At 46.5% G+C, this 25288-nt stretch overlaps 1 pseudogene; it reads left to right on the forward strand.

Annotated features, from left to right (window-relative positions):
* The first annotated feature begins 2887 nt into the window (after window positions 1-2887).
* On the forward strand, window positions 2888-4644 carry LOC142446267 (bifunctional purine biosynthesis protein ATIC pseudogene; annotated as a pseudogene).
* The last annotated feature ends 20644 nt before the right edge of the window (window positions 4645-25288 follow it).

Genomic DNA, 25288 nt, shown 5'->3' on the forward strand with positions numbered 1-25288 from the left:
AAATTTGTGAAAACCACGATGCGGGGCGGGTTGAAGTTCAAGCTGCGATTGTACAAAGTAGAATGACAGTATGATTTCGGGTTAAGTCTCCAAAGGAACGGTTTTGTGTCTTAATAGAGGACAGCTGTTGCCTCCGTATTTCATATACAACTTCAAGCTTTTCTGGATGGAGCTCTTCCCAAGATTGCTCCTTAAGAACTCACTGCCACCAGGTCATCTGTTCTGACTCACAGCAGCCCTGCAGGGCGAGTCAAACTGCCCCTGTGCGTTTCTGAGACTGTAAATCTTTACGGGAGTGGAAAGCCCCCTCTTCCTTCCTCAGCGTGGCTGTTGGTTTTGAACTGCTGACTTGGCGCTTAGCAACCTAACGCATATCCCCCTGTGCGTCCGGGGCCCCTTTCTTTAATACAGATACATGTGTCATGGATCCTATAATTCTTGGACCAGAGCCCCGACAGTCTTGGTTTTGTGGGCTATTGGCCTAATATTGTTGCTCATATTTCGTTTCGACCTCTAGCTTTCATGGAAGTTAGGGTGACCCATACAGACCACCATCTCTGGAGGGCCCTTTAAATATTGGCTCTGGGTTTCCTCATCGGGATGATTCATCTTTAGTCTTTGTCTTGTATGGGTCCTGTGTACGGCTCAATAAGGAAACAACAAGAAGTACAAGAAGAAAATGTTCTGAAATTGATTAAGGTGATGTACAAATCTTAATATAATTGAATGATTAAGTGGTATGATACGTGAGGTAGATGCCGATAAAACTATTTTAAAAAAAGACTCCATAAAGGGAAACCTATGAAATACATTTGAATTTGGCCTCTTTTTCCCCTTAGAACAATGATTTTAAATCATTTTGATTTAAAAACAAAAGATGAGGAGTCGGAAGCAAGATGGCGACCTAGTAGCACACACGGGAGGGACTCTGAAGAGACCAGAGCTGAGGGGCCATGGAGGCCTCTTTTGGTTGGGTCTTCATTTTTTTAAACTCCTTTGGTTAGCAGATAACACACACAACCTGGTGCTTTGGGAAGGTATTAGCATACAAGTAGAATCGGCAGCAGTGGTTTTACAAAGTACAGTCAGGGAGTTTGGGTATGAGGCAAAGAAGGCCCAGAAGTCGGGCCCACCTCACATACCTCGCTATTTGCTACCTGTTCCATGACTCCAGCTCCAGGTCAGCACCCCAAGCTCCTCAGATAAACAACCTGCCTTCTGACTAAGCTTTTGCTTCTTTCCTGCCCCCAGGTATATACTCCACTCCCCCACGCTGACCTGTCACCTCCATCATCCAATAGGAGTGAACCCCACCCCCTCTACCTGATCCATCAGCGCTCTATTCCTATTAGGTAATTCACCTAAATCATAAGCACACCGGACTCTCAGCCATAACAGACACCATATCATCCCCCAGTCTCATTATCAAACCTACCCGGAAATCCTAAAAAAGCAATAAGGAAGTAAAACAGCATACTACCAGATATTGTCCCCAACTGCTCAGAAGACCTCTGCTTCATGCTGTCCTGATCCCCCCCCCCCCAGGCAAGGTTCTTTTGCTGGTCTTGTTATTCTATCATTAAACACATGCACGGCTCATAATTCATCCTTAATCAGGTCTTCCTCATCGGTCGTAAGCACAGGGGAAAAATTATTAGTTACTTTTTTGCTTTCAATTTACTTTGTTTTCTAGCCCCTCAACACACCATCATTCCACAAGGTAGCACCCACATCAGAGACAGAGCTCCTGGAGAAGCTTAGAGCCCCTACAAATGTACACTAACAGCCTTCTGCTTCTGACTCTAGTATTATATTTTTCTATTTTAATTTTGATACTGTTGTCTCTTACCCTTTCCTTCTTTAATTTTACGCCTAAACTTTAGTTTACAGTCTTTACCTGTCTTTTTTCTCTTTCTGCTCTCATTAAGCCTTCTCTTCTCATCCTCATAAAACCAAAAGCTAACACTACTCTTACAATTTTTCTTTTAAATACTGAATTAGTTAAAGTTTATTGTGCCAACCTGGCCGATAAACACATGTGGGGTTAATTGAAGGGTGGAGGGATAAATGGCTCAGGGAGCCTTGCCTTTCTAGCTCTCAGGTCTCTTGCTTTGTGTTGGTCGGACCAGGGTGCAGCTGCCTTAGCCAGTTCCCTGCTTCAGCTGGCAAGGCTCACTTCCTGCAAGACATCCCTGAGGAGAAGTCTCATGGATCTACCCCGATGCAGCCCTGGGTGCTGGAGAAGCTGTATGGAGACCCCTGCCATTTCTCTGTCATTGCAAAATAAGGCATTTTTGTTCTAATTTCTTTTCTTTTAAATTAAAAAAAACTACCAATTAAAACGACTTGCTCCCTCCTTTTTTACTTTCTATCTCTTTCCTCTAACACTTCCTTTTCCACTCTTTAATTTCCCTGCTAACATTTAATCTAATACTCTGCCCAGGATACTTAATCTAACTGTTGACCACCCCTCTGTTGCACCACCTAACAGAGTTCACGCTCTAACGTAACACCACCTAACATCTCTAAGAGCTCCATCAAGATGCCAAGGAAACAACAGAAGGTATTGTTCACACACACACACAAAAACAAGAGAAGCAGACACAAATAACCGAACACCAACCAGACGTCAATGAAATGCCTGAAACTGAGCAGTCTCCCAGGAAAAGAATGTAAAAGAATGATGGTTGCACTCATGCGACAGATGAACGTAGAGTCTTTGAGGAAAAGCGAGAAAATAGAAACCTCACTCATACCTTACAGACAGGAACACTACAATCGCAGACTTACACAGTCTATAAAAGAGCAGGGAGACCGACCGGGCCGCCCGCCTCCTGCGCATGTGCTGTCCCCGCCGCCCGCCGCCTGCGACCCTCCGCCCGCAGCCATGGTCCCCAGCCAGCTCGCCTTGCGTGTTTCCGACAAGACCGGGCTCGTGGAGTTTGCCAGGAGCTTAACTTCTGTCGGCTTGACCTCGTTGCGTCCGGAGGGACTGCTAAAGCCCTGCGCGATGCCGGCCTGGCCGTCAGAGATGGCTCTGAGCTGACAGGGTTTCCGGGAATGTTAGGGGGCCGGGTGAAAACCCTGCACCCCGCAGTCCACGCAGGAATCTTGGCTCGGCATATCCCAGAAGATGGTGCGGACATGGCCAGGCTTGATTTCAATCTCCTAAGAGTTGTGGTCTGCAATCTCTATCCGTTCGTGAAAACGGTGGCTTCTCCAGATGTCACTGTGGAGGCAGCTGTGGAGCAAATTGACATTGGTGGCGTCACCTTACTGAGAGTGGCAGCCAAAAACCACGTGCATGTGACCATCGTGTGTGACCCAGAGGACTACGCGGCGGTGTCCCGGGAGATGCAGAGCTCTGACAGTAAAGACACCTCCGTGGAGACTCGGTGCCAGCTAGCCTTGAAGGCGTTCACGCACACCGCCCTGTATGATGAAGCCATTTCCGATTACTTCAGGAGGCAGTACAGCAAAGGAATGTCTCAGCTGCCCTTGATGAACCCTCATCAAACTCCTGCTCAGTTGTACACACTGCAGCCCAGACTTCCGCTCACAGTTGTAAATGGCTCCCCTGGATTTATAAACTTGTGTGATGCGCTGAATGCCTGGCAGCTGGTGAAGGAGTTCAAAGACGCTTTAGGCCTCCCTGCCGCTGCCTCTTTCAAACACGTCAGCCCAGCAGGTGCTGCTGTTGGGTTTCCACTCAGTGAAGATGAGGCCAAAGTGTGCATGGTCTACGATCTCTACCCCACCCTCACGCCCATTGCTACCACGTACGCCAGAGCAAGAGGGGCTGATAGGATGTCTTCATTTGGTGATTTCATTGCACTGTCTGATGTTTGTGATGCCCCTACTGCCAAGATCATCTCCAGAGAGGTATCTGATGGCATTGTTGCTCCAGGATATGAAGCAGAAGCCTTGAAAATTCTTTCTAAAAAGAAAAATGGAAACTACTGTGTGCTTCAGATGGACCCTTACTACAAACCAGATGAAAATGAAGTTCGAACTCTCTTTGGTCTGCGTTTAAGCCAGAAGAGAAACAACAGCGCCATCGACGGGTCATTATTTAGCAATGTTGTTACCAAGAAGAAAGAATTGCCGGAGTCTGCTCTCAGAGACCTCATCGTCGCCACCATCGCGGTCAAGTCCGTGTGCTATGCCAAGAACGGGCAGGTCATCGGCATTGGCGCTGGGCAGCAGTCTCGCATGGGACAAGGCAAACTCCTGGTGGCTTAGACACCACCCGCGAGGGCTTTCCATGAAGTTTAAACCCGGAGTGAAGAGGGCGGAAATCTCTAATGCCATCGATCAATATGTTACTGGAACCATTGGCGAGGAGGAAGATCTGAGAAAGTGGAAGGCGCTGTTTGAGGAAGTCCCTGAACCACTGACCGAGGCCGAGAAGAAGCAGTGGGTGGACACGCTTAGTGAAGTTTCCATCAGTTGTGATGCCTTCTTTCCTTTCAGGGACAATGTAGACAGAGCTAAAAGAAGTGGTGTGGCGTACATTGCCGCTCCTTCCGGTTCTGCTGCTGACCAAGTTGTGATTGAGGCCTGCAATGAACTGGGGATCATCCTGGCTCATACCAATCTCCGTCTCTTTCATCACTGATCCACCTCGTGCTGTTCTTTTGTAGTTTGTTTATGTGGCTCTGAACAATCAGAAATTTTCATGTGTTGTGTTTTTAACCCCCTCCCCAAAATAAAACATTAAATCTTAAAAAAAAAAGGAGCAGGGAAAAAACATTGAAGAGATGGAAACCTGAATTAGTGAGCTTGAAGACAAATCTATAGACTACAATCTAAAAGAAGAACAAATAACAAAAAATGAAAAAGAGTCAGAAAAACTTGAGAACAATGTGGGACACAATCAAAAGAAACAACTTACTTCTTACAGGGATTTCAGAAGAGGAACAAACAAACAAATCCACAAAGAGAATAGTTCAAGAAAAATCTCCTCAAAGCCAAAAGATGAAAAGATAATTATTCAGGAAGCCAAAAAATCCCAATCAAGAGAGAACCCCAAAAGAAAACTCCCTAGCAGATTGTGGTCCAGATGTATAACAGCAACAAAGGGAAAGAATTCTAAGAGCATCCAGAGAAAAATTAACAATTACATACAAAGGGTTAGCAATGAGAATACCTTCAGATTTCTCCACAGAAACCATGCAAGCAAGAAAACAGTGGAGTAATATATGGAGAGAGAGAGTCTTGAAGGGAAAAACTTTCAACATAGAATCTTCTATCACCCAAATGTAATGGAGAAATAATGTAATGGAGAAATAATGTAATGGAGAAGTTTTCCAAGACAAGGAAAAATGAAAAGAATGAACAAAAACAAGATCGCCATTACAAAAAATACTCAATGGATAACTGGGGAGTTGGGGGGGATTGACAACACACAAACCTGAAATCAACATACAAGACAGTCCCTCACCAAAGAAACCAACACACACAGAGAAACATCCAAAGCAATGAGGTAATACAGGAAGAAAAGAATAAATTAAACACAATGCACACACACACACACAACATGCACAAATATAATGCAAAATCACAGTAACAAATACATATCAATAATTTCACTGAACGTTAATAGGCTAAATGCACCGGCAAAGAGACAGAGAGTAACAGAATGGATAAGGAAACCAAGTCCATCAATAAACTGCCTACAAAAAACACACCTCTTTTTTTCCCCTCCTCCCTCTCCGGAGTCTCCCTTCCCCCCTTCTCTGCTGTCCCTCTCCCAGGGAAGAGGTCACATGTGGATCCTTGTAATCAGTTCCCCCTTTCCAACCCACTCACCCTCCACTCTCCCAGCATCGTCCCTCACACCCTTGGTCCTGAAGGTATCATCCACCCTGGATTCCCTGTACCTCCAACCCTCATATGCACCAGTGTGCAGCCTCTGTCCTATCCAGCCCTGCAAGGTAGAATTCGGATCATGGTAGTTGGGGGGAGGAAGCATCCAGGATCCGGGGGAAAGCTGTGTTCTTCATCGATACTACCTCACACCCTAATTAACCCATCTCCTTTCCTAAACCCCTCTATGAGGGGATCTCCATTGGTCGACACTTGGGCCTTGGGTCTCCACTCTGCACTTCCCCCTTCATTTAATATGATATATATATACATATATATACATACATATATACATATACACATATATACACATACATACACACACTTATATCTTTTTTTTTTTGCATGATGCCTTATACCTGGTCCCTTGGGCACCTCGTGATCGCACTGGCCGGTGTGCTTCTTCCATGTGGGCTTATTTGCTTCTGAGCTAGATGGCCGCTTGTTCACCTTCAAGCCTTTAAGACCCCAGACACTATCTCTTTTGATAGCCGGGCACCATCAGCTTTCTTCACCACATTTGCTTATGCACCCATTTGTCTTCAGCGATCCTATCATGGAGGTGTGCAGTCAATGATATGATTTTTTGTTCTTTGATGCCTGGTAACTGATCCCTTTGGGACCACTCGCTCACTCAGGCTGGTGTGTTCTTCCATGTGGACTTTGTTGCTTCTGAGCTAGATGGCCGCTTGTTTATCTTCAAGCCTTTAAGACCCCAGTCACTATCTCTTTTGATAGCCGGGCACCATCAGCTTTCTTCACCACATTTACTTGTTCACACACTTTGGCTCCAGCCGTTGTGTCGGGAGAGTGAGCATCATAGAGTTCCAATTTAATAAAAGAAGGTATTCATGCATTGAGGGAGTGTTTGAATAGAGGCCCAAGGTCCTTCCGCCACCTTAATACTTGACCTATAAATATAGACACATAGATCTATTTCCCCATCCTCCTATATATATTTGCATGTACATGTCTTTGTCTAGACCTCCATGAATGCCCTTTGACTCCTAGCTCTTTCCTCCATCTCCCTTGACTTTCCTCCTTCCCTACTACCATGCTTCATCGCCACCTGGGCTAGAGTATACCTCTTCTCTAAGCAACCTTACACTTGATCATTTCCCACCAGGCCTGCCACTCCCCCTTCTCTACCATTTTGGGTCCCATGTTTTTCCCTTGTCCCTGGGTTTGTTAACACCACTTCCTTACCCCCCCTACCCCCCCACCCCAAGTCCCCCCAAGAGGACCTGATGCAAGGGGCTTAAGTGGAGAGCAAATGCCTTGAGAATGATTGGGGCAGGGAATGTATGGATGTGCTTTATACAATTGATGTATGTATATGTATGGATTGTGGTAAGAGTTGTATGAGTCCCTAATAAAATGTAAAAGAAGAAAAGAGAAAAAAATGATTAGGGCAAAAACTGTACAGATGTGCTTTATACAATTGATGTATGTATATGTATGAACTGTGAAAAGAATTGTATGAGCCCCAATAAATTGTTAAAATTAAAAAAAAAGAAAAAAAAGAAAAAGAAAAAAGTCATCTTGGGCAAAAAAAAAAAAAAACACACCTCACAAACACAGACATGAACAGACTAAAAATCAGAGGCTCTCAACAGTGGACAGCCAATGCCCATCTGCAAATAGATATCCCCTACACATGGCTCCCAGGGAAGAGGTGAGCCTGTCAGGGTGAAGTACAGCACTGATGGAACACACGACTTTCCTCTAGTTCTTTGGTGCTTTCTTCCCCTTCCATCATGACCTCAATTAAACCTTACACTTTGATTAGACCAGAACACGCACACTGTACAGATAAGAGCCCACAACACAGGGAATCCAGGACAGATAATCACCCCAGGGCCAACAATGAGAGTAGACATACCAGGATGATTAGGGCAGGGTGGGGGGAAAAGAGGGGAATCAATCCCAAAGATTAATCTATAACCTCCACTCAGCGGGCTGAACAGAGAAAAGTGGGTGAGGGGCGACGGAGGATGATGTAAGATATGAAAATAATAATCTATAACTTATCAGGGGTTCATGAGGAAGGGTTAGGGGGCAAGGGGGGAAGAAATGGGGAGCTGATATCAGGGGCTCAATTGGAATGAGAATGCTTTGAAAATGATGATGGCAGCACATGTGCTTGACACACTGGATGAATGTATTAATTGTGAAAAGAGCTGTAATAGCTCCCAATAAGGTATTTAATAAATAATTTTTAAATAACTGGTTTTGTGATAAGAGATTTAAGAGCCCCCAATAAAAGTATTAAAAAGAAAAAACAAAAACACAGCCTATGAAGAAGACAGAAACCGAAAGAAAGCAGGGGTAACAATATTAACCTTTGAGCAAATAGACTTCAAGGAAAAAGCAATAAGAGACAAGAACGGACGCTGCATAATGATCAAGGGAACAATAGCCCAAGAAGTCATAAAAATAATAAACATGCATACACCCAAAGAAAGACCCTTGAAGTGCACCAACTAAATTCTTACGGAATTGAAAAAGGATGTAGACCCCTCAACAATAATTAAAGGAGACCAAGAGGCAACGATCAAGGAGAGACAGAACATCAAGGAAAAAACCTCAAAAAAGACACATAAAATCTCAACAAAATCGACCTCAGAGACATATACAGAACATGCCATCCAACAAAAGCACAGTACTTGTTCTTCTCCAACACACATGGGACATTCTCAAGAATAACCACATACTAGTATGCCTGAACAAAATTTTAAAAATTGAGGTTCTCCAACCTGTTTTCTCAGACTACATCCTAAAATTAGAAATCAACAATGAAACGTAACAGAACATAAAGATAAACACATAAACATAAAGACAAACACATGGAGATTTAACAACATAATACACAGAAATGCTAGGGTAATAAAGTAAATAGAGTATGAACTAAAAAAATTCCTGGAGAAAAATGAGAATGGTAACACGACATTTACACTTAATAAACGTTTACATTTACACTAAACATACCATTTACAATAACCACACACAAAAATGAAATACTTAGAAATAAAATGGAAGAATATACCATGCTCGTGGATAGGCAGGCTTAATATTATTGTAGCAGTTACATAATATATTGTCAACTTGAGACTTCAGAGTGAAGGGGTGGAGTTTAGCCTGTCAATCAGGTCGCAGCTTGATGACCTCATTTGGAGGAGATAAGGAGATAAATAACTCACTGGACACACACTCACGCCCTGAGAGACATTCCTGTTGACAAGCCACATGCAGCTATGCGGATGGGAGCCAGAGCCTTGGAACTGGAGGAGCCATGCGGAGACCCACGCCAGAGCTAAGATGCTTCCACTGCCACTGGATCCACAAGACTCTCCACCCACTGGCCTGTGATCTGCCCGCACTTGGCATCATTGCATGTGTGCATGAGTCTGAAGAGGAATTTAGAGACTGGTACAGGACATATGGGCTAATATCGGACTATGGAATTGATCTGGGCTAGGATGTCTTCTTACTATACACTTACCCTTTTATATAAAACTCTTATACATACATTAGTCTCCCTAGATTCGTTTCTCTAGTCTACCCGGACTAACACAATTGTGAACGTATCAACACTACCTAAAACTATCTAAAGATACAATGCAATCCAGATCCCAAATATATCCTTCAAAGAAATGGAAAAACTAATCACCAATTTCATACGGGCAGGCAAAGGATCCTGGAGAAGAAAAGAGCTTCTTATGAAGAAGAACCAAGTAGGAGACCTAGCACTGCCTTTCCCTACATACCTACTACAGAGCCACCATAGTCAAAAGAGCCTGGTACTGGTACAACAAGAGATCTACACACCAATAGATCAGAACAGAAAACCCAGCCATAAATGCATCAGCCTCAAAACAACTCATTTTGGACGAAGGACCTACAGATAGCCAATGGGGCAAAGACAGCCTCTTCTACAAATGATGTTGGAAAAACTGGATTTCCATAGGCAGAAAATGAAACAAGTTCCATATCTCTCCCCACACACCAAAAGGAATTCAAGTTGGATTAATGACCTAAACGTAAACCCCAAAGCTCTCAGCATCAAGGAGAAAGTTGGAACAAACTTAAAGACCCTCCTGCAGGGCACACATAGACTACCAAGTCTAATGGAGGAGGTATACACAGAAGAAGACGAGATAAATGACTGGGACATGCTGACATTACATCACTTACGTACATCAAAAGACTTTCTCAGGAGAGCAAAACAAGAGCCCTCAGATTGCGATGATTTTTTTTAACCAAAGGCACATGGGACAAGGGTTTAATTACTAGAGAGGATATAGAGAGATTAGGACTCATATACGCTGTTAGTGCTTGCACCCACTATGGAAAACTATGTGGCATTACTTACAGTGATTGGAAATTAAAATCCCAAACATTCCAGCAATACCACTATTAAGCATATGCCCCAAAGAAATAAGAGATAGATCATGAGTGGCTGCATGTCTCCCATGTTTAGAGCTGTACAGTTCACGGTAGGAAGAAATTGGAAGCAGCCCAAATGCCCAACAGTGGAATCAAGAAATGATGGTACATACACACAAGAGAATTTTATGCATCCCTAAAAACCAGTGATGCAACCGTTAAACACCGCATGACATAGAAGGACTGGGAAGCCATTATGCTGAGTGAAGTTAGTCAATCACAAAAGGGCAAACATTGTATGAATCCACTACTACCAGGAGAAACACCAATTAAGCAAGTCTTAGGAACCAATTCCCAAACCAAGGGGTAGAATGTCTGCCTACCGGCCATAAACCATTCATCACCCCCCTAACGTGCACTTCCTAAGAACCACCTTGAAAGAGGACACCTTGAAGGAGATCATGCCTTCAAGAAGGGGGAGAGGGAGAAGGAGAAGCCCATTCACTCGATGCTATACAACACGAAGACAAGGCTGAGACAAATCAACAGGCCCTCCACAGGAATGAGAAGAGAGCCTTACTGGAAAATCAAGTTCAGACCAGAGGATGGGAGCATCTACTTTCCAGAGAAGGCACGGGTATCTCCGTTGGTGGATATGGTGAGCAAATGGGGAGCAACACCCTCACATGGGTAAGGGATGCTAGACAGTAATGAAGAGAACCTAAGGGGAGAACAAGACCAGTTCTGTGATCCTGGGTAGACACGTCGAATATGTTTCTACCCAACCCTTGGTGAGCTATGCCATGGACCAAGCACTATGATGACCTTAGACGCTGGCCTTGCAGGGAACATGACATCCCTCAAGGGCCACACCAGAGGGACTCGGCATGAATGCATGACTGAATGAACTGGGTCCTACCTCAAAAAACTACCTGGACCCTTGGACTTAGGACAGAAATACCCTGAGGGTAGAGGAAACCAAAGATGGCTACCCCAAGATTGTGGAATGGCTGCGGTTGGCCCTTGGGTGGGACCCCTGGCTTGGTGGGTATCCAATGAAAGGAGACCCAGACCACCGTATATTCAGTACCTGAGTGCTTCCCTTGCATTAATATGACAGGCTTTAATCTGAGAGGCAAGGGTCTGCCCTTGTAATAAATGATGGAGGAAAATTTCCCCTAGTACCAACTCCCATGCTCAATGTAAACAGACCTCAATCAATTAAGAAATCAATCTGTACGGAGCGACAACTCATAGATTGCAGCTTGCAATTGGACTATCCTCATATAGACTCCTTATATCAACAGCACTTTAAATGTTATGCTATTGGATAATGTTAGCGATGTTGTCAATGCAATCGCCTTCTACTGTAGGGGGATGATTTGTTTTTGTTTCATTTTTTTGTTGTTTTATATTATTTCTGTTAGGCTTCCCACTTTGTGAAGCACAGGAGCGAGTACATAGAGCCAATAACTGAAGCGATCATTTCCTGTGGGTGTAGGGGTGGGGGTGAGGAGGGTAAGAGGAACTGAGGAGCAATCAGTGAATGTGGGTGGGGGAAGGGAGCATTAGAACGGATTGTGGTGATGTATATTCAACTCTGTAAAAGCAATTTAACTTTGGAGTTATATAATATGCAAATATTATATCAAGAAAACTACTAAGCCAAAAATAGAAGCCAAACTTGGCCTATGATTACCATGGACGAAGGAGAAAGAGTTTTTGCTTAGGGGACAGTGAGTTTATTTTAATGGTGATGGAACCATTTGGAGAGGGATATCAATAATGGTTGTATAATAGGAAGCGTGTAAGCAATAGCATGGAATTAACATGGAGAATGTTTTGTTGTCTATGTTTTTGCCAAAACTGGAAAAAAAAAAACCCACCATGATCAACAATGAGCACAAGGAAGAAGAAAATATTCTAAAACTGATTGTGGTAAAGATTGCATAATTCATCTTGATATGGCAGAACAATTGAAGTGTATGAGATGAGGATGAGGTGTCAACAAAACTGTCATAAGTCAGAATGAAACAACAAATGTGGGTCAGGGTTCCTAAACTTTCACCATACTTTCTCAATCTAATGAGAATAATAGGTCAGCTGAGGAAATAATCTGAGAAGATGGACTTGGTGAAGAGGATTGTGGCATGAGGGTGGGAGAATGTGTGAGTCCGGTTGACTAGCAAAACAAATCCAAGGAGAGAATATATATATATATATATATATATATATATATATATATATATATATATATATATATATATATATATATATATATATATTCTCTCCTTGGATTTGAAAGAGCTTTAAATCAGAGAGCAATTGTATATTGAGAAAACATTCCAGCCCAGTCCAGATTAAGTTCATATGTTCTATATTAGCCTGTATGTCCAATACTAGTCCATAAATTCCTCTTCAGACTCACACAGCACATGCAATGATGCCGAATGCAGGAAGATCATAGGCCAGTGGGTGGGAAGTCATGTGGATTCAATGCTGGTGGAAGCATCTCAGCTGTGATGTGGGTCTCCACGTGGCTCCTCCAGCTCCGACTGTGGCTCCACAATGCGGCTCCACATGGCTTGTTAACAGGAGAGAGAAAGCAGGGAGAGGGAGAGAAAGAGGCCTGCTTCCTCTGTTGGCAGAATCAAGAGAGAGGAAGTTCCCAGCATCCTCATGAGAAGGCCACACCCACAGGGAGGCATCACCAGGCTGTGACCTGACTGACAGGCTAGACTCCACCCCTAAACTTATTTATCAAGTTGACATGAAATTCTGTAACTACCCCAGAGGAAGACTCCTGAAACTAGAAATACGTAGATACATAACCTTGCTTGCTTTAAACAAAGAGGACTTGCTACGCTTATTGGTGGAGACCAAAGACTGAGGAGAACAATATAGAACTGCCTTGCAAGAAGTGGAACTGCCTTTCAAAGTGAACGCAGATGACCCCATTTTAGAAGCAACACTAAAGTCTCATAAAACACAGCCTAAATGCTGTGTCACCCTAGAGAAGCACAAAATGTACCAGGAGCCACCCCAGAAAGTCTGGGGAACCCTGATAAGAATTTGGCCTGCTGCCACACCCACCCTTTTGACTTGACTAAACCCTGTGGAATTTCCAGAATGACGTCAAATGGCCAATATATAAACCTGGGTAGAGAGGATTGAAAATTCAAAGAGCTAGGAACCAAGGAGACATCAACTCCTGCTCTCTCCACCTCTACCCGGAGTGAGTACATGGATGAAGACAATGCTTAATGGGACTGTGATGGAGAATTAATAAGTGTGCAGTGTGTTGCCCTTATATTCTCATAATTAATAATTTGAGGTAATTTTAAGACTGTTAGTGTTTGCAGTGAATAAACAGAGCATTCGAAAATGTCAGAGGGTTAAGTAATTATTGATCGCGCCACTCATGACAATGACAACTTTTAATATATATTACACTTTACCATCAAGAAAATAAAAAAATCCTAACAGCCAGGTGAATAGACAACACCAAGATAAACAGAGAAAGAATGGACGTTTTCAATTTACTTGATCCACAATCAACCCTTACGGAAGTAAGAGACAGGATATCGAAGGATGTATTGCTTACAGCAAGTCTGCTGCACAAGACCTCTTTATAGTGTAAAAATGTGAAGTCCTTTTGAGGACTAAAGTGGCTCTGACCCAAGACAAGGTATTTTCCATTGCCTCATATGCAAATGAAAGTTGTACAGTGAGTAAGGAAAATTGAAGAAGAATTAGTGCGATTTAATTATGGTATTGGTGAAGCATGTTGATGGACCGCCAAAAGAACAAAGAAATCTGTTTGGGGAAAAATCTAGGCAGGGTACTCCCTAAAAGGGAGGATGGGAAGCCTCGTCCCATATACTTTGGGCATGCCATCAGGCACAACGAGTCCTTGGAGAAGGACATCATGCTTGGTAAAGTTGAGGGTCAGCAAAAAAGAGATAGGCCCTCAACGAGATGGCCTGACATATCAGCTGGAACAATGGGCCGAAACCTAACACTTGTGAGGATGGTGCGCTGGACTGGGCAGCATTTAATTCCATTGTACATCGGGTCCCCACGAGACAGAACCAACCCAATGGCCTTCAACAGCAATCACCCCAACAATGAGCATTTCCTGAGTACTCACTGTACACTCAGCTCTGGGCTAAGTGCTTGAACCCCATTGTCCATTGTCATCCTCATAGACCTCCTGTAAGGCAAGACTCATTAATCCCGTTTTCCAATGTTGACATGAAGGCCCCGAGAGGTGAGGTGCCTTCTTATCACCACTGATCATTAGAGATTGGCTTTGTCTGATTCAGGAAGTGCACATCATTCCCATTAAAGGATCCAGGCCAATGCCCTTGACACTGATATTGCTCAATCTTCTCCCTCAACTGACCAGGGTGAGCAAGAGGCAGTTGCGCCCTCCAGAGGAGACGCAGCTGTGCTGGAGAGCTTTGGGTCTGCTTTCCAGGACATGAGGTGCAAGACCATCGTGGCTCGTGTTATGATGTCGTCGGTTTTAGAGCTGATAGGACTTCGTTTCAGCAATAAGATGGCGGTGGCCCAGAGAGGAGGAGGCATTTGACTAAGGTTAGCAAGTTGGTAGTAGAGCAAAACTAGACCACTGGTTTCCAGAGTCCATTGATTACAACAGCAACAACACAAACACCAATCCGTTGCCTTTAAGGCTCTGTGGGGCTGAGAGAGAGGGAGAGAGACCTTTGGGCTTGCTCAGTCCATCAGTCAGTCCAGTCAAACAAGGACAGCTTATTTTTCTTTGTGGAAAGCCTGAGGTCAAGGCTCTTTTCTGATCTGGGTAAGAGGTGAGAGGCAAGCAAGCCCTCTGCCCCATGCTTCTCAAAAACTCTTTTTTCACGTCCAGTCTGTTAAGAGATGCGTGTGTGGGTGCTTCCGTAAAGTATACTAAAAATGACTCGCTAGGAAAATAAGATGTAAAAGCCATATACAATGCCTATATCCCCATGGTTGATTATTCTGGGAGTGAGAAAGGCAGGCATGGGATTATTCCACCAAATGACTATGAAGACTGCTAAAGGCTGTTGTCTCTAGATGCCTGTACTTAGCGCATCATGGCTCTCTGAGAAACAATTCAGGACCCGCACCTTGAGTAACCCGGTGCCATGTCAGATAGACCAAGAGAGCAGCCCCACTGGACCCTATCTGTGAGCATTTCTGGGCTCAGGATTGGGCTCTCTGGGCACGGAAGAAAGCAACGGGTCTTGGAGCTACGGTGTGACCTTGATCCTAGAAGGCTGCCTACAACTCTTATGACAATCCATCCATCCATCTATTGTGTCAAGCACATTTGCACATCTTCCGCCATCATCATTTTCAACATTCTCTTTCCACCCGAGCCCCCGGTATCAGCTCCTCACTTTTGCCTTCCCTCCTTCATTGTCCTTCCCTCGTGAACCCTTGATAATTTATAAATGATTATTTTTTCCATGTCTTACACTGACCAATGTCCCCTTTCACCCACTGTTCTGCTGTCCGTCCCCCTGGGAGGGGTTATAGATAGATCATGTGATAGCTTTCCCCTTTCTCCCCCACCTACCCCTGGTATGGCCACTCTCAGTATCAGTCCTGAGGGGGTTTATCTGTCCTGGATTCTCTGTGTTTCCACCTCTGATCTGTACCCGTACACATGGTCTGTTCTAGGCGGATTTGTAAGGTAGAATTGGGGTCATGATAGTGGAGGGGGGTAGGAAGCATTCAAGAACTAGAGGAAAGTTGTATGCTTCATCGGTGCTACCCTGCACCCTGAATGGCTCATCTCTTCCCTGTGACCCTTCTGTAAGGGGATGTCCAATCATCTACCAGGCATCACTTTTACATTCAACCATTCCACACATTTTGCTTCAACTCACCCATTGCAATCCCCATAACGTCCCTTCACGGGTTCTGTTTGTTCCTTGTACTTCCTGTTTTCGTGTCTCCTTCTCTCCAGATCCTCTGAGCTTTGTTGTGGGAGGGATGATGCCCTCTGGCATTAAGTGGTCTGTTAGTCTAGTACAGGAGTGAGGTCAGTTTCAGATCTGAAGGGTAACTACAGGCCATCAACTTAGGGTCCCACCTATCTCTAGCCAACCACGAAGCCTGGTCTCGTTTACGATTTTGAGTTCTGTTCCACATTTCCCTTCCACTCTATCCAGGACCCCCTGTGCTGGTCCTTTGCAGAGCAGTTAGTAGTGGTGGTCGGGCACCATCTAGTTCTTCTGGTCTCAGGGCCGTGGAGACATGTTTGCATGGTCCACTAGTCTATCAGACTAATTGTTTCCATCTGTCTTTTTATTTTCATCACTATTATTTCCTATGGACAGGGAGAGGCCAATGGCTCTACCTTCTAAGGTTGCCCACCAGTTTTTAAGACCCCAGTTGCTATTCACCAAAGTAGAAGGTAGATGTCTTGACCATTTACAAGAACACCGTTCATGGGTGCTAAGCCCATTGGGTAAATGTGCTGCACAAGACTTCTTTGAAGTGTTGAAAAAGGATGTTCCTTTGAGGACTAAGGTGCGCCTGACCCAAACCATGGTATTGTCACTTGCCGCCCGTGCATGTGAAAGTTGGACATTGAATGAGGAAGACCACAAAAGAATCGATGCATTTGAATTGCAGTGCTGGGGAAGAATATTGACAGTACCATGGACGGCCGAAAGGACAAGCCAATCTGTGTGAGACGAAATACGACTAGAGTGCTCCTTAGAGATGAGGTTGGTGAGAATCGGTCCTACATACACTATGGATATGTTGACAGTCCACTGGGCTCTCCTTGTTCCTTTATTCAGCCTTCTTGATGGAGGCCCTCGTGGGGGGATTTCTCCCCTTGGTACCACTTCCCCATTGTGTTAGTCTGGGTAGGCTAGAGAAACAAACCCATAGAAACTCATATGTGTATAAGAGAGAGTTTTATACAAAGGGTAATTGTACATTAAGAAAGTATCCCAACACAGTCCAGTCCAAACCGATCAGTCCGATATTAGCCCATATGTCTGATACCAATCTATAAAGTCCTCTTCAGACTCATGAAACACCGAGTGCAGGAAGATCACAGGCCAGTGGGTAGAATGTCTTTGGATCCAGTGGTGTTGTAAGCATCTCAGCGCTGGCATGGGTCTCCACGTGGCTTCTCCAGCACCCAGGGCTGCATCAAGGTAGGTCCATGTGGTTTCTCCTCAGGAATGTCGCACACGGAATCAGCCTTGTCAATAGTGAGTCAGCAGAGAGAGAGAAGGGAGTCAGCAGAGAGAGAGAGATGTCTTCTGCCTCCAAGGAGGAAAAACCGGATTTCCCAGAATTCTCAGGAGAAGGCCATGCCTGCACAGAAGCCTCAATGGTTATATCTTGATTGACAGGCCAGACTCCACCCCCCTCACTTGGAAATCATCTCAAATTGACACCAGATTATGTAGCTACCACGCCCATCTTCCTTCAAACAAACCTTCCCCTCCCTCTAGGGACACTTCCACTGGGTGACTGACCCCTTCTTCTAAATCTCAGTCAATAAAGTTTCTCCTTCAGCAAATTCTTCAGAATTTGAGGGTTCCCAGAAAATCGGTCATTCTCTGCTGGCTCTGTGGAGGCGGAAGGGAAACAGGCCTCCGAACCTGCTGGAATGATGTCCCGGTGGCTGGCTGGGTTGGGCAGCTAGCTGGGTGGAGGCACTTCAGAAAGGGAAGCATTGGGGTTTGGGAGAGAGCATTGACTTCCACTTGGCATCTCAGTCCCTGAGGGGCAAAGTCTTCAAAGCACTGGAAGGTTTGTCCCCTGCTCTGTGCTAAGGGTCACCCACGCCTGAGGCCCTAAGAGGACTGGCTGAGGTGCCAGGGCAGGGGTGAGTAGTCGATGACCAGCAATAAATCAGTGATGAGGGCAATGGTGGTCTTTGGTGTTCAACGGTTTTCAGAACACCTCCATTGACTTCCCGTTGATTTATTTTTCTTTATGGTCTCACGCAAACCTACAGGTAACGGGATAATTGCAGTCTCTACCTTCTGCATGTGCAAAATTCAGGGCTCTTGTGTTGTCTGACTGTCACTACCACTAACTCTTGGCAAATTCCTCCATCTCGGACTTCCAGGAAGATGGTGACTGAGTAACACGTATCAGTGGGACTCCACAGAAATCAGCCTAGGAGAGTTACTTAGAGGGAAATTCCACACTGCTGGATGGCAGAAGGAGCTTCACAAAGGTAAGTAGGCACAGATCCCCAAGGTTTGGAGGGGCTGGGGGCTTTTGACTTACCACAATGGAGGCCTGATAAAATCCCTTCTAGCCACTGTCTTGGCTGGAGCCCAGACCATTTGGAGCCAGCCCAGGGGCTCTATTCCAACACAGCCACAGCTTGCCACCACCTCGTGGCAGGGATTAAACCCTTGCAGCACCATGGGCAGGGATCTGGGCTCAGCTACATTGTTACTCTGGTTTTCCTCTCTTCTCTCTATCCCCCCCCCCCCCAATTCCCCTAATTCTCAGCAGTCTTAGTTTTTAATTTATTTCTTTTACCTCTTTGTCTCTTCCCTCTATCCCCCCACATTCTCAGCGGGCTTAGTTTTTAATTTATTTTTCCCCTTCTGTGTCTCTTCCCTCTATTGCTCCACATTCTCAGAGGGCTTAGTTTATTAATTTATTTTTTCCCCTCTTTGTCTCTTCCCAGTTCTCTCACACACCCCTGCTGACCTCCAGAACACACCCCTTAGTTTAGGGCATTTATGCCTGCCCCCCCACCCAGTTAGGTGAGCTCCACCCTGTGCAGCATAGCCCAAGGCTGGGGAAAGCCTGACAGACCTCCACCAGGGGATACTCCACCCAACTTCTTACCTGGAATTCCTGCCTGTGTGGTGGGGGGAGCTTCTATTTTTAGTCCGTGGGCCCACTTGTCTGAGGGAACTTCCTCCGAGTGCCTCGCACAACCTAAGGCAGTTCGGAAAACACTCGCCAACATTCAAAGCTGCTGCAGGAACCTCTGCCCAACTCTGCAGTGATCTCCGTGGCCAAGGCAATTCTGCCCACCATTCACAGTGTTCTACACCGAAGCAGCCAACACACCAGCCTTCTAGGGCACTCCCCTGAGAGGGAAGCCACAGGAGGATAACATGGAAAATGGCCCCTGGCTCCGCTAAAACAACACAACGCAAACAGCCATCAGCCCCAACGACCTCAAAGAAAAAAACAGGAGAAATATAAGGCAAAGGCAGAAGATGTCCCGAACATAATGACATGCATAGAAGAAGCAGACATTGAACTGCCACAGAAAAAAATTTTCAGAATGCTGCTTGGAGTCATACAGGAAATGAGGGAAACAGTACAGAAAAAGGATGAAACAATAGAGGAGATAAAGTCCCTACACCAAACCCCTCCATCTCCTTAACAGCACCCGTGGCGTAGTGGGTTCTGAGTTGGACTGCTAGGTCAGCAGTTCAAAACCCCCAGCCTCTCTTTGGGAGAAAGATGAGAGCTACAGTCTCCTGTTCTATATGGCTGAGGTAAGTCAGAATGGACCCAATGGCCGTGTGTTTGCTTTTAACCAAAGCTCAGTGTCCCCTGAGCATTGTAACCGCTTCTCCTCATCCTTTTTTTTTTTTTTTTTTGGTTTAAGATGAACTTGTTTGTAACTAAAGACTCCAAGTTCATTTCAATTTCACTTGTCTTCCTTTGAAAGAAAAAAAAAGCCGCTCAAATCACCATGTAGGTTTGAGGGAAAAGGAATCTGAAGGGTCCTCCCACACACACTTTTCTTATTTATTTATTTTGCTCTTTAAAAAAATCATTTTATTGGGGCTCATACCTTCTGATCACAATCCATACATACATCCATCATGTCAAGAACATATGTACATTTGTTGCCATCATCATTCTCAAAACATTTGCCTTCTACTTGAGCCCTTAGTATCTGCTGTTCATTTCCCCCTCCCTCCCCACTCCCCCCACCTCATGAACCCTTCGTGATTCATAAATTATTATTATTTTGTCATATATTCCACTGTCTGACGTCTCTCCTCCCCCCCCCCCGCCTTCTTCTCTGTTGTACCTCCCCCAGGGAGGAAGCTATACGTAGATTCTTGTAATCAGTTTCCCCTTTCTACCCCACATTCCCTCCACCCTCCAGACATCGCCACTCTCGCCACTGGTCCTGGAGGAGTCCTCTGTCCTGGATTCCCTATGTTTCCAGTTGCTATCTGTGCCTATGTACATCCTCTGGTCTAGCCAGATTTGTAAGGTAAAACTGGTATCATGATAGTGACGGGGAGGAAGTATTTAAGAACTAGAGGAAAGTTATATGTTTCATCGTTGCTACCCTGCACCCTGCCTGGTTCATCTCCTCCCCGCCCACCTTTTCTTTTTAAATATACTTACTATATATATTACAGAGCCCATCCCAAGAAATGAAATCAACAACAATACCCTGCTAAACCCTCCATGTCTTTTCGGCCCCCTTGCCCTCTTCCCCCTCTCTGCTGTTTGAGGGTCACAGCTACCTGTGGGTCAGCCAGGCCAAGTGGCTTTCTCCTCAATTAACAAGATGAGTACCAGCCATTGACTTTCCTCAAGGTCACCCAGCGAGGGTTAACGGCCTCAGACATCTTTCCTCTGCCAACAGGTATCTGTTGTCTCCTGCAGACACACTTGCGCCAAAGGAGAGTCCTTTTCTCTCAAACACTGTCTTACATCAACATGAGGGGCAGCGGGCATGGTGATTTTCAGGTTCCTAATGAGCATGGCTGGTCTTGAGCTGGGCCTCGGCCTGAGCAGGACAAGAGGCCAAAGGCTAAACTCAGACCACAGATGCCTCCCGAATGGCTCTTTCTGACCCAGGCATTGGCCACCGAGGTGTCCTGAAGGTCCTTAGCAAGACCCACAACACCTCCCTGGGGCCGTCGAGCCAATTCCTACTCATGGTGACGCCCTGTGTTTTGAATTAGAACCGTGTCCCATGGACCCTTCGGAAACAGGCCCAGTGACCTCTTCTCCAAGGCACCTGTGAGTGGGCTCAAACCGCCGACCTTTGGGTCAAAAGCCAAGTGCTTAACTGCCTGCCCCACCCTGGGCCCCTCAACAAGGTCAAACCCACTGCCATCAAGTAATTTCCGACTCAGAGCCACCGGAGGCTGTAAATCGTTTCAGAAGCAGATGACATCATCTTGGAGTGGCTGGTGGGTTCGAACTGCGGTCTTTGCCTTGAGAAGCCCAACAAGGAAGCCATTCCCCCACCAGACTCCACAACCAGTCCCTGCCATCAAGTCAGTGCCGACACGTAGCGACCCTGTGGACCAAGCAGAACCTCCCCTGTGGGTTTCTGAGGCTGTACATCTACAAGAGCTGAAAGCCTCCTCTTTCTCCTATAGATCCGCTGGTGGGTTCACACCGCTGACCTCGTAGGCAACAGCCCACTTAGTAGCCTGCTACATCTCCAGGGCGCCCTCCCCACCAGGCTATATCTGTGCTTAATCCTGGGATGGGGCCCTGAGGACTGCCCCAGAGTTCCGGAACATGCCCTAGAGTAAGCCATGAGTCCCTCCAAAATGCCCTCGCATCCAGAAGAACCACCCAGAGGGCAGTAAGAGGATATCAAAGACCTGGAATAACCTGGCTTAGCTTTGGTCATTGCCCTTAGCCCGTACTTGGCACAGAATGTGCCAACCTGGAAAGTCACTGTCCAACTGTTTGCCCGCTTGCATGTCCAGGAGTGAGCTCAGGGAAGAGGCATCACAGGCTTAGGGACCTCAGCCCTAAGCCATCACGTCACTCAGCCATCAGTGGGCCTTCTTCCGTACCAGCCCGTACAGGTTTCTTCCAAACGCTTTCGTTTCAAGTCCTAGAACAATGGAGAATTTATGAGAGCCGTGATCTGCTTAAACGCGACGTATCTTGAGTTGTAGGCATCCTTCACAACAAATGCATGTTGTGAAATCTTTCTACATTGACTGACAACGTTATTGATCACGGCAGTATGAGCAATGGCGGGGGGGGGGTTCTTCCTGCACCCGCCCCCACCCCGGCAGTTCTTTTCCTTGAATTACAATTCCATTCTCCAAACAGTTATTAATACAGGGTTCCAAATACGACTGACTGCCCACAGCAGGGCTGCGAACACAGCAGAAAATCTGACCAAATCAGAGACTAGAAACACGCCGGGTCTCGGGAAAACGGCAGGGCATGCTTTGAACCGCGTGGTTCCATCAGTCCTGGTAATCTGGTAACAAAGACAGCTCTGACCAGAGCTCATTCAGAGACCAGAAAAGCACATTAGCTTCTATGTTTAGCCCGGTTGGTCTATTTGAACAAGAAAGCTGGGCTTGCATTAAAAGAGAGGTGTTTCTGTTGCCATAACTCATAACAAACATTTTTCGATCCAAAGAATAATCAATTTCTGCTGAAACTCTCCACAGAGGTCATCGAGGCAGTCATTTGGGGGCCACTGACAGCATCACTTGCTGTGTTCCAAGCCCCCCATTCCCACCCACTCCTGATGCCAATGGCTCGTGGTGTCAAAGGACTCAGAAGGGAGGGGCCACGGTTCACATGGTAAGAGGACAGATAGCAGGGCCCATCTCATCCCTGTTGTGAGGTACACAACCTTCAGAAGAGAGCATCCACTCGCTGCCCCCATGCCAGCCAGACTCAAGTACAGGGACAGTTGAGTTCCTGTAATCTCCGGTATGATTTACTGTGTGACCCAAGCAGGTCCCTTCCCTCTCTCAGCCTCCCTGTTCTTATCTGAGCACTGAGGTGCTTAAGGCCCTCTTTGATTCTAGGGTGTTACAGCCAAGGGGTTCTAGGCTGTTATCCCCGGACCACCCTCCCTCTGGGCAGGGCTCGGGGAACCTGGGAAGTATCCCTGCAGGCATGCCATTCCCAGACTCTGAGTCTTCGTGCCCCTGCTTTCTGGGGGAAGGATTGTCTTGCCTGGGAGTAGACACGGTGCCAGTGGTCTGGGGGCACCCAAACCCAGTGGACTTTGCCTTTGTCATGCGAGAACAGCTGGACGCAGATCCTAGTGAGCACTCTTCCGCTCACATGGATGACAAATATACACACATTAGCTCCTGGGCTTAATGATTAGCGCAGGCAGAAGGGTCAATGGCCCCTGTGTCCCAGTGCCAGGGGTAGCAGGCCAGATTGTCGCTTCAAAACACCACTCCCCAAAGGATCTCACTCGCGCTGGCCCTCCAAGCATGGTGGGAGACACCGTCCCCTTCGTTTTGCTCAGGTAAAGAGAGGGGGAGGAGCACATGAGCTGCCCATGATCACACAGCTCATTTTTGGTCCACCAGGGTCGACAGCTGAGAGCTTACTTCCCAGCCCAGGGCTCCTTGTCTGTACCTGTGGGTATCAACACCTGCCTTTGGGCCCAAGTTACCACTGGCAATCAAGGTTCTTACTTCTGGAGGTGCTGATTCAAGGACACGGGAGTCTATGGTTTCAACCAACAAGCAAGCAACCCACCAATCCCAAAGCTTCTCTCCTTGTCTTTCACCCCATCCCCTGTGTGATGACTTCGAACCTGGCCCCTCATGGTCTCCTTAACCCTCAATGTTAGTCATCATCTGTGGGGACTTCTATGTCTCTGTAGTGTGGTAGAGTCTGGTTTTCTCACTACCCCGACCCAGTGAGTGTCTGCACCCAACCACCACCCCATGGTCTCTAGGCGACAGTCCCAACCGGCTCCTCCTCCTGGAACATACTCTTCAATCATTGCTCCTGTCTTTGCCCATATTCATCACACATTGAACTCACCTAGACCACAGGTAGATGGAGCAATCTGCTCTTTTTTGGGAGGGGTGTGTGCTCTTTTTTTATCATTAGGGAGCCCATACAACTCTTATCACAATCCATACAGCTACCTGCTCTTGTGCCCATATTCATCCAGGAAGAATTACCTATCGCTGTTTCTCTCGGGGCTCTACAGAAAGGGCAGCTTGCATGAATCACAAATACGAGAGCCATCTCCAGGTAATGACTTTGTTGCCGGGCAGGTTTAGGGGCTGCTGCAATCTACCAATGTCCTGATCCCAGTCTCACCCCAACTTCCATGTACCTACTGCCTCCAATGTGAGGCCTGATGTCCAGCACCGCCTGCTTCTCCATTGCCTACGCCCTTGGAAGTGTGCTGGGTTTTATGGCTGATGCTTTGGTTGGACAGGCTGAGCTGACTGCTGAAGCCCTAACTCCCGGCTCTAGACAGTCGAAGGGGGCTGTGCGGGCTCATAATAGCATTGGCTTGGGCAACTGAGTCTTTTTGTTAACTCAGGCTCACCCAACTGGGCTCCCTGGGCAGACCAGCTGCCCCTCACCGCCAAGATCTGGTGAGCTGCCCCCACGGAAGGCTGAGCGCCAGCCAGAAGAACTGGATGCAGTCCCCACGCTCACCTGGACCTCCCAAGCCTGGAGCCGAGGGGCTCCAGCAAGACCCTGACTCTGCTTCTCCTTAGCTGCAGCTAGGAGGGCAAGGCGAGGCAAGAGTCAGTTCTCCCCCTGCTGAGCGAGACCAGGTCCTAAGACCGCAGGCAGTCAGCGTGAAAGCAAACAGGATATTCTAAGCATCCATGGGCACAAGACTGCCCGTGACATTCAACTCCCAACTCCCTCTAAGGGACACATGGCTGGCAAGGACACAGAGGGTCCGGGATAACCAGGAGAAAGGGGCAGGGCCCCTGACCATCTAGCAAAGTGGATAAAGCGTGGCGGTGGATCCGAGTGGTCCTGAGCCAGTCTCGAAGGAGCACCTGTGCGGTGGGGGCTGAGAGCTAGAGGACCCTGGAGACATTGCGCTCGGCTTCTGGAAGGATGGACAAGAGTCCGTGAGGGGAAAGAGGCGTGGACAGACAGCTCTCTAAAGGGAGCATGCCAAGGGCATGACACAGAAAGCCCTGTGGGGTTCCAGCACTCCCCTGGGCAGGAGCCCAACAGACGGGGTTCATTTGGAATCTATGACCTGCGTATCCTTCACCAGGAGGCGCATGTTGGGGGCTTCCTACTGTGGGTGCTGGTGGGGCGAATGGGG

This window comes from Tenrec ecaudatus, chromosome 4 (genome assembly GCF_050624435.1).
Source record: "Tenrec ecaudatus isolate mTenEca1 chromosome 4, mTenEca1.hap1, whole genome shotgun sequence".
Lineage (NCBI taxonomy): Eukaryota > Metazoa > Chordata > Mammalia > Afrosoricida > Tenrecidae > Tenrec > Tenrec ecaudatus.